Source organism: Trichoplusia ni, chromosome 1 (assembly GCF_003590095.1).
Source record: "Trichoplusia ni isolate ovarian cell line Hi5 chromosome 1, tn1, whole genome shotgun sequence".
NCBI classification, from domain to species: domain Eukaryota; kingdom Metazoa; phylum Arthropoda; class Insecta; order Lepidoptera; family Noctuidae; genus Trichoplusia; species Trichoplusia ni.
In genome coordinates this window covers 3,956,389-3,969,839 of record NC_039478.1, presented here as the reverse complement: position 1 = coordinate 3,969,839, position 13,451 = coordinate 3,956,389, and the positions used below count along the sequence as shown (strand labels likewise).

At 34.4% G+C, this 13,451-nt stretch overlaps 1 long non-coding RNA gene across 1 annotated transcript in view; it reads right to left on the bottom strand.

The window, feature by feature from the left end:
• The window catches only part of LOC113508723, a 61,288-nt gene that overhangs the window by 22,066 nt on the left and 25,771 nt on the right, over nt 1-13,451 (bottom strand). The gene's annotated exons all lie outside the window — the stretch shown is intronic.

The following is a 13,451-nucleotide window of genomic DNA, read 5'->3' as shown; positions in this document are numbered from 1 at the left end:
GGGCGGCAGATACGTTAGGAGTTTCGTCGATACTAGCGCCAAAGTTGTCCGGATGTTTTGTTGTTGGTCCACTATCTTACTAACGGTTTTAAAACATTTTAAAGAGAGGTCACCACTTTTTTAATTCAACTACTCGACAATAGATGTCTCTTGTAAATCTGAGTTACTACCACGTTTTCCATTGCAATTAGTAAATTTAGTATCGTTGTATTTTGTTTTCAATCGTTGACATAATTAGAAAAGTAGTGTACAAATCGATTAGGCTATTTAAAGCTATAATTTAGGAAAAGTCAGCGAGAGGATCATACCTACGCTTTTGGCAGGATCTCACTTCATTATCTGCAGCGGAATTTAAAGTAATTGGGCCAGTAGGTACTATTGTATACATTGTTTCGCGCGAAAATATTCCAATGGACATTGGGATGTCCTTGAGTTAAAAGCACTCACGGATTTTATCGCGGTTTAATTCTAGATTTTAGTTCTCGACGTTTTGACACCTTTGCAGGTATCATGGTCACGGGCAGACAGTCTCGTCTTAGGATCTTGTTTTGAATTGACACGCGAAGCTTTTAACACTGTCTATTTACGTTGGAGGTTTAAAAGGGCAAAATCTTTGCGCACGAAAGCATACCTACTAGATTACCTACCGAAAGTACCTGAGAATGAGTTTAGTTTTTCTTTTAATTTCCACTTTATTAACTTTGTAAAATTGCCGAGTGGCAAAGGTTGTTGTTTCCAGCAATCACGAAATTCCTTTTACAGTTACATAGTCGCCGGCTATTTAGCGGAAAAACGTTGTTCGATTAATTAAGGTAATATATACCTATAGTAACTTAAGCATGATTTTAAATCAAATATGATTTCACTATTAAAGATAGATTTGAGGATTGCGGCAGAGTAGCAGTCTTTGGGTGTTAGTAGCTGTTACCCGCGGTTTCGTCGACGTGACTATGGTATGGCATAATATTACACAGATAAAAGAGGGGAATATTTTAAAACCGCTATTTTACTGCAGATAAATTTTAAAACAGTGACGGTGATGGTTATGGTGAGTCGGCTTTATTGTAGATCTTTTTATGGTGAACAATATTGAAGAACATTATTTTGAAGTACCTTTTTTTGGTTAAGGCAGCGTTTTCAATTTAAGTATTAAATAAAATTACTTCAAAAAAGTGGTTATTGTGAGCGAACCTTAAAAGATAGAGATAGGCTCTAAGGATTTTTTTGTAAATCTCTTTATGGTGTACAATTTTGTAGAACATTATTTTGAAATATCGCTTGCGGTTAAGCCAGCGTTTGCAATGAAAGCTTAAAAAATATTAAATACATTTGAAACCTCTAAAAATGACTATGTTCCTCTACTAAATTATGCATAGGTAAAACTTAAAAACCTTTCTCATGGATCACTTTATCTATTTAAAAAAAACCGCATCAGAATCCGACAAATAATTTCAAGGATTTAAGTAGTCAAGGGAAAATAGGGACACAAAAAGAGCTTCTGTTTTATAATATGTAGTGATGATGACTTGCTGTTGCCCGCGACTTCGTCCGCGTGGTTACAATATGTTAAGATTTTTTTTGAATCGGTTAAGTTATTAGAGTACATACTTTTATTGTATTTGTAAGTTTTATTTTTGTGATATTTTCATACATGTTTTTTTTTTAGATATTTTGAATCGTTTTCGCAGCGCATGCAACGGTAGCCCTCGAAGATGAATATATTTTCCTGTTTTTTCCACATTTTCCATTGTCTCTTTGCTCCTATTAGTTGCAGCGTGATGGTATATATCCTAAAACCTTCCTCGATGAATGGTCTATTCAACACAAAAAATTTTTTTTCAATTTCCACCAGTAGTTCCTGAGATTAGCGCGTTCAAACAAACAAACTCTTCAGCTTTATATATTAGTATAGATTACAACTAAATATTATTAGTTAAAAGTGGGGTGACACGCATGGTCCCTGACTACTCAGAGAGGAAGCCTAGTGTTAAAATGTTTCATACGAATTAGAGCTGTGAATCAGTTGGAACAGGGTCCGTTTTACGATTGTACTTTTCTAGAATATGTCGAGTCTGCTAACCTCCAATACACTTATGTGCTCCTGGTACTGAGACCCGTAGTTGGGCTGGCACGAGACCAAAATTTAGCCCCATCGAACCCCAAAGTTTAAATTATCCTGATTCCTTACAGATTGTATTTAATAACGTGCGTAAATATAGTGAGTAATTTATACTTCTACTAGCAACCCGCCCCGGCTTCGGACGGGAGCAGTGCTAATATACGCCACAGAATCTCAGTAGCGTTCTTTATTCTGATGAAGATTCATACCATACATATTTGCATTGTAATTAAAAAAAGTTGGAATAAATGTTTGAAATTTGAAAAATTTAATACTTGTCGTAGTTATCGTTTATCAACAAAAACAGCTTCGCAAAGAAGTTTTTTTTTGGAATATTTTTTTAGGCAAAAAAATGGTTATGGCGAGTCAACCTGAAGAGAAAGACATATGCTGTCTCAGACTTTTTTCTAGATCTTTTTATGGTGAACAATATTGTAGAACATTATTTTGATATAGCTCTTGGGGTTAAGTCAGCGTTGCGATGAAAGTATACAATAAAAATTATTACAAATAAAGTTTTTATTGTGAGCGAACCTTAAGAGATAGAAATATGCCCTCGCGGGCATTTTTGTAGATCTCTTTATGGTGCATACTATTGTAGAACATTACTGTGTCTCTTGCGGTTAATCCAGCGTTTACAAATACATTAGTTTTGTAAATACATTAGAAATCTCTAAATTTGACTATGTTCCTGTACGAAATTATGCATAGATTATACTTAAAAACCTTCCTCATGAATAACTTTATCTATTAAAAAAAAACGCATCAAAATCCGTCAAGTATTTTCAAAGATTTAAGTAGTCAAGGGGAAATAGGGACAGAAAAAGCGGTTCTGTTTTATAATATGTGATGTAGTGATATATATATTAAAAGTTGTTCATTCGTAAAATACAAACGTGTTTAATCTATGATTCGCACTTAAGGTCCAATAATTTTATTATGATAGTGGGTGTCATAATAAAATTATTGGACCTTAAGTTTTAGACCTTAAGGAGGTTTACCGAACACAGAAACAGTATTTGAATTTTTAAAGAAACTGCGTATACTGCATATTCACCTATGAAATATAAGAACTAACAAAAAATATATGCGCAACATCTCTCTTCCTCATATCTTTGCGACTTGTACTTAAAATACATTCAAAATACCTTGAAGCTACTGTTTTAATGTATGCAACTACACTTCTCCAACAATCATTACCTGCTCCCAATTTTTGCCCTCTCCTCAACGCGGGCTTGCAGTGTTTAAAAGTATTTCCACTGTGGTTGTGCTATACAAGATATCGATATATCATATACATCCCTACCAACCAGGATACCATGCAAGTCAGGAACTAACTTACTTCCCGATAAATTGAAAATTTCCCGCCACCAAAATGTGTTCTCATCGACAGGTACAGTGATACATCTGTTTCAGTTACACTCGTTGTTGCCGACAAGGATGAATATATTTATCCTACGGGGTACTACTGCAACTAAAACCTCAAACTGACGCTTCGAATTTTATGTTGTCCTAATATCAGGCATTCACGGTCTATTCGCCATTTTGAACATGTCTTCTTCTATTCTTGTAAAGCGTCTAAGTTTAATCTATTCCAAAAATACTTTGGGGTATTGAATTAATAATAGGGTTTAGTAAGTACTTTCGTTTTAAAACTTTACTTGTGGTTATATTTACGTATTATATTGCGATTTATTAATTACATGACTCAGTTATTAGTAAATGAATGTGCACTTCTTTAGTGGAGTCTACATAATAATATACAATACATCGCTGCCACAGCATCTTCTAGCGCTAAACCATCACTGCAGTATAGAACTCGCGCAACAGAAGATCAAAAACTAGGGTATCATGAGATATGAAGAGGTAACTCCTTGTACTCCTTTCACTTTCTGGTATAAATAGTAGGCGTGGTGACTTAGGCTACGTACAATGCACGAAATATAAGAATCCTAAAAGCTTAGAGCAAGTATTCTTCTTTTGAACTATTAACCGGTTTTTAATTGTTAGGCTCCTGGACCCAAAGGTCTCAAACAGATCGCGGCGAATGATTCACTGTCTACCCGTCTGTCCATCTATCACTAGGTTGGGCAGTCATCGACAAATGTTATGAAATGGCAAAGAAAAATGACAAGTATGTTAAAAAAAACACAGGTGATGTATTTCTGATGTATAACGAACGAATATCTAATAATAAAAATTAAATGTATATAAAGCAGCGGAAGGTCCGGTCATAAATTTGATGTTAGGTTTTTTTTCGTTTTTGTACTATGTATTTGAGTGTCACTCGCGCCTAACCGGTTTTATCTATTCATTTAGCTGTGTTAGATTATAAACTTTATAATGAGATTGACCTCCTTTGTCATAGTTTGAATTTAAAATGTTTTATTTTTCTGATGTTTGAAGGGCGGTTGTTTTTTCGCAGTTGTCAGTAGTTTTTGTTCTTAGTTGACAATAAAAGAATTCTTACTTGATCGGACGTATTAATTATTAAAATAACCTGAACCCAATAGGTTATGGGCCCAGAATACGCGTTTGTCGATAAGTAAAGAGCAGTCACGTTTTAGTTCGTGAAAGTAATAATAGTTCCGGCTCGAATAACGTAATAAATCATGGAGGTTAACAATTCCATGAAAATTGAGAAGTTTTGCGGCAACAATTTCAGACAATGGAAATTTCAAATTAATTGTGCTTTAAAAGCAAAAGGATTAGATATCAAGAAGGAAAAACCCAAGGTCGCTGATACACAGTGGGAAAGAGATGACGGGATGGCAATGTTCATCATAACGTCCTCAATGGATCTCGGCCAAATCTCGCTTATTGAAAACTGTGAAACGGCAAGAGAAATAATGTTAAAATTGGAATCTATCTATGAAGCAAAGTCTGAACTAAACAAAATGATGGTGCACGAAAAGTTTTACCAATACAAGATGTCGCTGACTGACAGCATTGCTTGATTGCTGAGATTTTAAGATAATACTTTTATTGGTATGGAGATAACTAAGAGTAATAATTCAATTGTAATAAGTCAAAAGCAGTATATAAAGCACTTGATTAAAAAGTTTAATATGTCTGAAGCCACTCCATGTAGTACCCCTGCTGATAATAATGTTATTTTGATGAAAAACGACGGCGAAAATGCAACAAACTTTCCATATAGAGAAGCAGTGGGAGCCCTAATGTTTTTGTCAATAGTGTCTAGACCTGATTTAGCTTATTCATTAAATATAGTTAGTAGATATTTAAATAACCCAAATAAGAATCATGTCAATGCTGTCAAAAGAATAATTAGACATTTAATAAAGACAATAGATATTTGTATTGCTTATAATTGTAAAAGTGAGTTAATGGGTTATTCTGATTCTGATTTTGCCTCAGATATTGATTCTAGGAAATCGATTTCTGGATACATTTTTATGTTGAATGGAGGGCCTGTGACCTGGGCAAGTAGAAAGCAAAATACAGTAGCATTATCAACTACTGAATCAGAGTATGTGGCCGCAAGTGAAGCCGCCAAAGAAATTTTATGGCTTAGACAGTTATTAACTGATATTGATGAACCACAATTATGTATTACTTTGTGTATTGATAACCAATGCGCCATTAAATTAATTCATAATCCTGTATACCACAAAAGAACTAAACACATTGACATAAGATATAACTTTATTAGAGAAAATGTTCAAAATAATATAATAAACATAAAATATGTACAGAGCATGTGTCAACTAGCAGACTTTCTCACAAAAGCTTTACCTCCTGGTAAGTTCATCAAAAATAGAGATCAAATATTGAACTTGAGTACTTAAATAAAATGAAAATATAATAATAGTTAAGTATTGTTTATTAGCATAATCTGTTATGTGCAACATATTTTTATCCTGTTATAAAGTGTGTAGAAGTAATTTAGTATGTAGGTATTGGATTCCATTATAAAGTTTAAGTGGGAGTGTTAGATTATAAACTTTATAATGAGATTGACCTCCTTTGTCATAGTTTGAATTTAAAATGTTTTATTTTTCTGATGTTTGAAGTGCGGTTGTTTTTTCGCAGTTGTCAGTAGTTTTTGTTCTTAGTTGACAATAAAAGAATTCTTACTTGATCGGACGTATTAATTATTAAAATAACCTGAACCCAATAAGTTGAATGTAAAAAATCAAATTGGCAATTTAAATTCAAACAATACTAATTTATACAAATAATACTAAACCTTTTCTCTTAAAGCTGACTTAGTACCTACAAGGACTGTTACTACAGACAATTCAAGTAAGTGTTATTCATAGTAACTTCAATCATTAATGTTCTCCCAGTCATTTTGAGGCTTATGTATACGACTATCTCTTTCTAAACCTCTATCGTCTCTATTGGTATATTTCGCACGTTCTGTAGGTTATGTAATTTATCACACGTGTGTGCCAAGTTGGACCTTAAAACTTGCAGCTTAGGTTCCATTGTTGATGCATTTAGTGATGCATCTGTTGTATTTTGTTAGTCTAGACTTACTTGCAGCACTGGGTCCCTAGTGTAACAACTCTAATTTCGTGAAGATCGAACGTGTCCAAGAGCGCATCGAATGTCATCTTCACAAGTGAAATATCATCATTTTTGGTTTCAAGGCATACGGAACTCTCAGATTGAAAACATGCATATTGACCTAAAGCACTACTACTTTAACGGCTACCCGTGCAGACAATGTGACACACTCATCTTTGTTATTGACATAAAGTGGTCGCTTGGAATGTACACATGTTGCAAATTTTGAATCGCAAAGACAAAATTACGTTGTAGTTTCGAGTTAAAACTTTTTTCCCGATAGCCCCGTTGCACATAATATTTTATTTATTGAATTGATTACTTGTCCTCCTTTTTTACGAAAATAAACACCATGTCGTAAAAGGTTAGTTTACATTATTTGATAGTGGCTGGCTTCATACCATTTCCTTAACCAGTATCTCCCAGTCTCCTCACATTCATGATCTCTTAGTGGCAGGTTGTAGGTTTATCTATTGGAACTAGTTTTACACGCAGTGAGTTACTATAATCAATATCATCGCATGTGTATTCAGTAGAAAGTGAAAGGATTTTGCTGGCTAGTGACCTCTTCGTACCCTTTGATATCCTAGTCTATGACTACCTATTGCGCATGTTCATGCTACATCCTATATTTTTAAAAGACTGAACTTTCTTCTCTCGTCCCACATTATGTGATTTCGCGTTTTACCCCTCTGTTTCGGTTGCACTAGTGATCACTATGATCAGATAGCTTCCGAAGTTTCTGCATTCTTAGGACCAATGAATTTTCGTGTAAATATGTATACCTTTGAAACCCAATATAAAATTTTAAGTTATAATATATAAACAGCTAGTAATATATTATAATAATGGATACGTGATGACATCGTTACGTCACTAGCCAGCCGTTATTTTTCTAATCTACTGCGCCCCATTGCTTGGCAAAGGCCTCTTGAATAAAGAAAAAGGCATTTTTGCAGGTGCAAAAAAAAATTGCGGACTATATTATAATTGGGGAAAAAATATTTCCTCACCAGACAGCCATTATGATAAAATTCATCTGTCCTTTGTCTGTATCATCCTGTTGCCATGGATACGCGGCTAACTGATTCATGCGTCTGGGTACTAGGACAGCAGTAATATAAAAGATGATTTTTTAAGGATAATTTTCCAGCTCTCGTGTAGTCTAAAGAAGCAAATCAAGAAAATAAAGGTTATGGGGAAAACAAAAACAAAAAACTGTATAAGCATTCTTATTTGCATGATGGTGATGAGTTTGAAGTTGGGCTTGGTCTCTTTGATATAAATTCCCTGATATTTGCCTCTCATGTAAATTTTGCATGTCTTCTCTTTCGTACCAACCATACATCTCACCCGGATTTTGGACGACAGCTGAGTCATTATTAAGCTACATCCAATTATTGAGAATTGAAAGGTGAATAAAATATCCGAAGTTTACCATCATTACGTTATTATGCTGCACTTATTGCGATCTTCTTCATCGCAACTCCCGCTCGATTCGTGCGGCAGTACCTACCGGCTAAATTTAAGACTGACAAAGGAGCGAAATACTAAGTGCCTATAAGAATCAGGAGATTACGTTTATATAACGAAGCAACCTTAAAAATCTATGGTATCATTAGTAGATTTTTCTATGAAACCATGTATAGTGATTAGGGCTACGCTAGTGATTAGGTCACTCGATCGATGCTACGTTCAACCGGCTTAGGTTGAACGTAGCATCGATCGAGTGACAAGTCTACGCAGCCTACGCGTAGACATTTGTACTCTACGCGGATGTTGTAGCGCAGAACTCGCGTTTGACTACGGAAAACAATAAGGAGTAGACATTTTTCACAACAACGTCGTTCATATTACATCCTCATTGTATCTTTAAATGAACATTTGATATATTGATCGTTTGCATACTGAACAAAAGGACGAAATAAATATACAAATGTACCAAACAAATACTTTCACGATAGTGAATCAAAGCCTTAAGAACAATTATAATCCCACCAAAAACATTAAATGTAAAAAAATGCCAAGTCTCTCGATGCAGTCTTTCCATCGTAAAAAGTTTTGAGATCTCATAGAAGCCAAGTCCTATTCAAAATATTTTGTAGTTATAAATCAACATTTAGTAATTGTATCAATAGTTTTCTTTATATTATAATTATAGTGACTTGGCAATGAGCACAAGAAGAAACAAATAAAACGGCATATTTGTAGGAGTTGAAAGTTACACACACCGCATGCGTAAACATTAATATCACAAAATTAATTTTCTTTTGGTTTATCCGTGTCGTCCCAACCGAATTTCGGCAACGGCAGTCAGTCTTAGTGTACTCTCGATTCATTTACTTTCATAAAGCGATGGCCCGTAAGGTATTCTTAATTATTGTATTGGAGCATGTAGTCGGTAGTGACCATCATGATTCACACATAACAAATAATCTGATCACTGGTCTCGTCAGTAACATTTGCACATAATTCCAGGCATCAAGCAGCTTTTAATTTGTGCTCATTGCCAAGTCACTATAATTATAATATAAAGAAAACTATTGATACAATTACTAAATGTTGATTTATAACTACAAAATATTTTGAATAGGACTTGGCTTCTATGAGATCTCAAAACTTTTTACGATGGAAAGACTGCATCGAGAGACTTGGCATTTTTTTACATTTAATGTTTTTGGTGGGATCTCATTTATTTTTTGTAAGTGTATTTCTTTCTTTTTTTTAGGTGTCATAATTTCTAGGACTTCAGCTACTGCTTTGCTTAGAACCCATTCTCTATCTCTATCTCTTTTGTTTCTTCTCTGAGACTTCGTTACTTCTAATGTAAACAAGCTTAAACTTATATATATATGCATATATATATCTACTAACTTACAAACTATAGCTAAACTAAACTAAATAACACGTAAAGTTCTCCGAATATCAATTATCACTACAATATTTTTTAGTTTCGAAATGGTTTTTCATAGACAGGTGGCGCTATCAAATGAAAATTATCGAATCATTCTGAAGTACTACTTAGACTGCGCTTTGTAACGAAACCATAGCGCGATTCAGACACGTACAACGCCATCTATCGAGCGCGCATACAATATTTATCGCAATACAATGGAGTTTTAGCTTTATTAATTTAATGAATTATGAATTTTATGTATTAATTTGTATTAATGATAGTCTGTGTATTACATTTATATTATTCTTTTCTATTCTATGTATGTATTCATCCAATTGAATAGGTACTTAAACAACGAACAAAGTTAACAATGCAGTCAAAATCCATACATAATGTTCTTGCCAAACCGCAAATATAAAATTGTTTTCTATGGCATATTATTTTTTAATGTTTTTATAATTTTTCCTTTATATGTGGCTAAGGACCTATCTTGGTGCAAAATTTGAAGTTTCTAAGTCTGCTAGAAGTACCTTAGATTTTTGATGATCTGTCAGTGAGTCAGTGAGTCAGTGAGTCAGTGAGTGACAAAATGGTGTAACTTTGATCGACCGTAACTCCTAAACCATTAATTCAATTGGCATGTAATTTCGAACTTAAGCTTGTTCTAATGCCTACTATTATTCCCCGAAAAGCTAAACTCCTAGCTTCGTCCACGTCGAAGATACAGGGGGGGTGAAACAGCCGCGAATCGCTTCGAGAAAAGATGGTACGGCCGTGCCCGTTTTGCTCGAGACTTGGCAGGGGCACTGCCGTGCCCTCAGATACATACAAGTTGTTAAATACGAGAGGCCCTTTGTAATTCAGATTTATTTACATTATAAAAATTTTCATAGTATTTTCATGTATGGTATCAAAATAACGATCTTGATCTAAGGCAGTCATAGACCAAATGCAGAGGTATCAGCGATTTGCGAAATTAGGCTTTGATTAAACTTAATTACAATCATGTGTTAATAATCGGCGTGGTGACTTCGGTTAGTATTTTTTTTTAATGCAGATGGATGATCTTCATTTTGGCAGCGATCATAACTATTTAGTTTATTTTTAGCTCTTCAGTGCTGTTTGTTTTTAAGTTGTATAAATCTTGTAAAAAAGACCATAACTAGGATTAAAAATGATTGTATTGGTTGACAGTGTTACCAGCTTGCGTTCAAAAGTAGATGTTAGCGCCTAAAGCTTAGGTTATGTTATAGATTTTTTACACATATAATTTTAGTGAGTAACTTGCTTGCGCTTCTGGGCACCTGGTACAAAAACGTCAGTATCGCCGAGACCCAACCGATAAACTTTGCCAGCTTGCTGTGTAGTCCAAGAGCGTGCCGAGATGATGGTCTATGGTTTATCATTTCATCCAACATAATGATGGGTGCCTAAGGGACATTAAATTAAATAGATTTATGTAGTCTCTTTTTAGTAAAAATGTTATTTGTTCAAGTTATTTTTTCCTTATTTATTATTGTTGTAGATCTCGTATGGTACGGTTTCTCCATTACATACGGTATTAATACTTAATTTCTATCAATATAAGTTTGATCGTTATTTAACTTAATTATGTATACGACAGGCGGCTATTCCTAGCATTTTGATATAACAAATTACTATTTATGGCTCGAGAAACGTGCCTCAGAAGGGTGGCAGTATTGCCACGATGATTGGCAATGCTAATTCTTTGAGAAAACAAGTCTTTATCAAAATCTCGTGCACCGGGTGCCCATGTCCCAAACTATACGGTTCAAAAATATAATTAGAAATGAGGTTATTATATTTCCACCGTTTTAGGTTTCCGCCGCTCCCAGCAGCAAGGCAAGGCAAGACCGCTAATCTTACAACAAGGAATGGCGCGACCGTGCCGACGCATGTCGCGTACCATATGCTAGCCGACCCAGTTTCCACGACAGCAATGACTTTCCGTCAGGTCTAGTTCATCGTTGTGTACTCCATTGGGTTCTTAAACGACAGGTACGACGAATGATGTCATTGTAATATTTGCATGACGCGTTATCAGCCTCGTGTCCTACTGTAGAACAGGCCATGATCCATGATGACCAAGCAAATCGACTCTTTCACACCATCAACAAAAATGAGGTGCGACGCATTCAAATATCAGTACTCGCGTAACTGAAGGTATACGAGTAGGGGATCTTCAACATTAAGCTTCTAACGCTCATGGGCTCCTAGTATTTTGCATCTTTGCCAGTCTGAATTTTGCCGGGACCGCCGCCCGATGAGAGCAAGCTCATCAAAAAGGCTCTCAGCAATCCAACTAGTTCAACTAGCCTATTTATTTAACTTATCACTTAAAATAAATATTTCTAATTTAGTAAAGTAAATAAAGAACGGATATCATCTTCCATCTCTTAGATTTCGTTACATTACGAAATCGATATAGGTTTGAAAAAAAGGGATTTGAAACTAGATAATCTTTATAAGTTCAATTCCTGATATAAATTACGGTAATTAAGAAATTGCAAGAGACCAAGCAATTGAGTATTGTTTGTGACGTGATCCGCTGACTAAGTCTAGAGCGGCCTTAAAAGTTGAAAATATTTTTTCGATGTTAAATAATAACCCTTCATGTTACTGCTGCTCTGGTATCTAGACGCATGCATTGGTTACCCGCGTTTCCAAGGCAACAGGATCATGGCCATGCAGACGCAGTAAGGAAAGTGCTATTGTTGTGTTATATTAAACTGACAAGTGTTTGACTTTTTTTTTCTATAAAAGTACACATAGTATTCTTATGAACTTACAATAAAACAGTACAAACTGTTTGACTGTGAGATCAATTTATTTAGGTCCGTGAGGTTTTTTTGTTAAGGTGTAAAGATATAAAAATCTACATTCAAATTTATTGGTACCAGGAATGCATAAACGTTGGGTGTATTTCGTTACTAAAACAACCGAGTCAGGGCTGTAGGAGTAATACAAACACTAAATGAAGCGGAGCCCTGGCCGGTAGAGTGAGTATATTAATCGGTGTATAAGAGTTTTCATATTTTAGTTAGTCTTTTGGTTTTTAATAGTACTTAATAGTTTTGAATATGTAAGTGTAGAGATTTTCATTACTGCCGCTATGTACTTACTAAGATACTGTTTATTTTTAACGTTTAATTTAGGTAAGAGGTTGTCTCGTTATGCGATTGATATATTTAATTGGAAGACTTATGATATTTCTAAAGTTATATAATTACGTTCATAATGAGTAACTAAATATTTTTTATTCTAATAGAAAGCTGTGATTTTAGGAATAAAAGATAATTTATATTTAATGAAAATAGTTTTATTTATATTTATTTAAAATTATTTGGTTCACCGTGCTTTCGTAAGACTTATTTTACTTTTTTATTTGTGGTCCCAAAATACTACTCAAATATAATTATTATATCTATAGAGGGAATATGGGACGGCGGTCCCGGTCCCTAAAGCGCCACGACCCGTTTTTTTTGTATTTAGCAAATTATTGTACTGTAAATAAATATAGATATTTTTAAATAATTGAATGTGCAACCAAAGCAGCATAATTATTATTGTTGTAGCGACGCCGGTTTGTTTCTGTGCAATATATGAGTATTGTACTTTAAAATAGTATTAAACTTCCGTTTCACGATAGCTCTCAACCTATTTTACCGATTTGTAAAAATCCTGCCTCATACCTTCATAGCCGCGGATGAAGCCGTGCGCAACAGCTAGTCCGTTAATACCAGTAGATTATTATATTATAGTATGCTTTTAATGTTATAATTTTAGGTTTTAAGATATTAAAGATTTTTTAAATACACCCATTTAGTGTTCTAAAAGTTGACATAAGCAAATAACCATAAAGTTAAGGTAATATTGGTATTT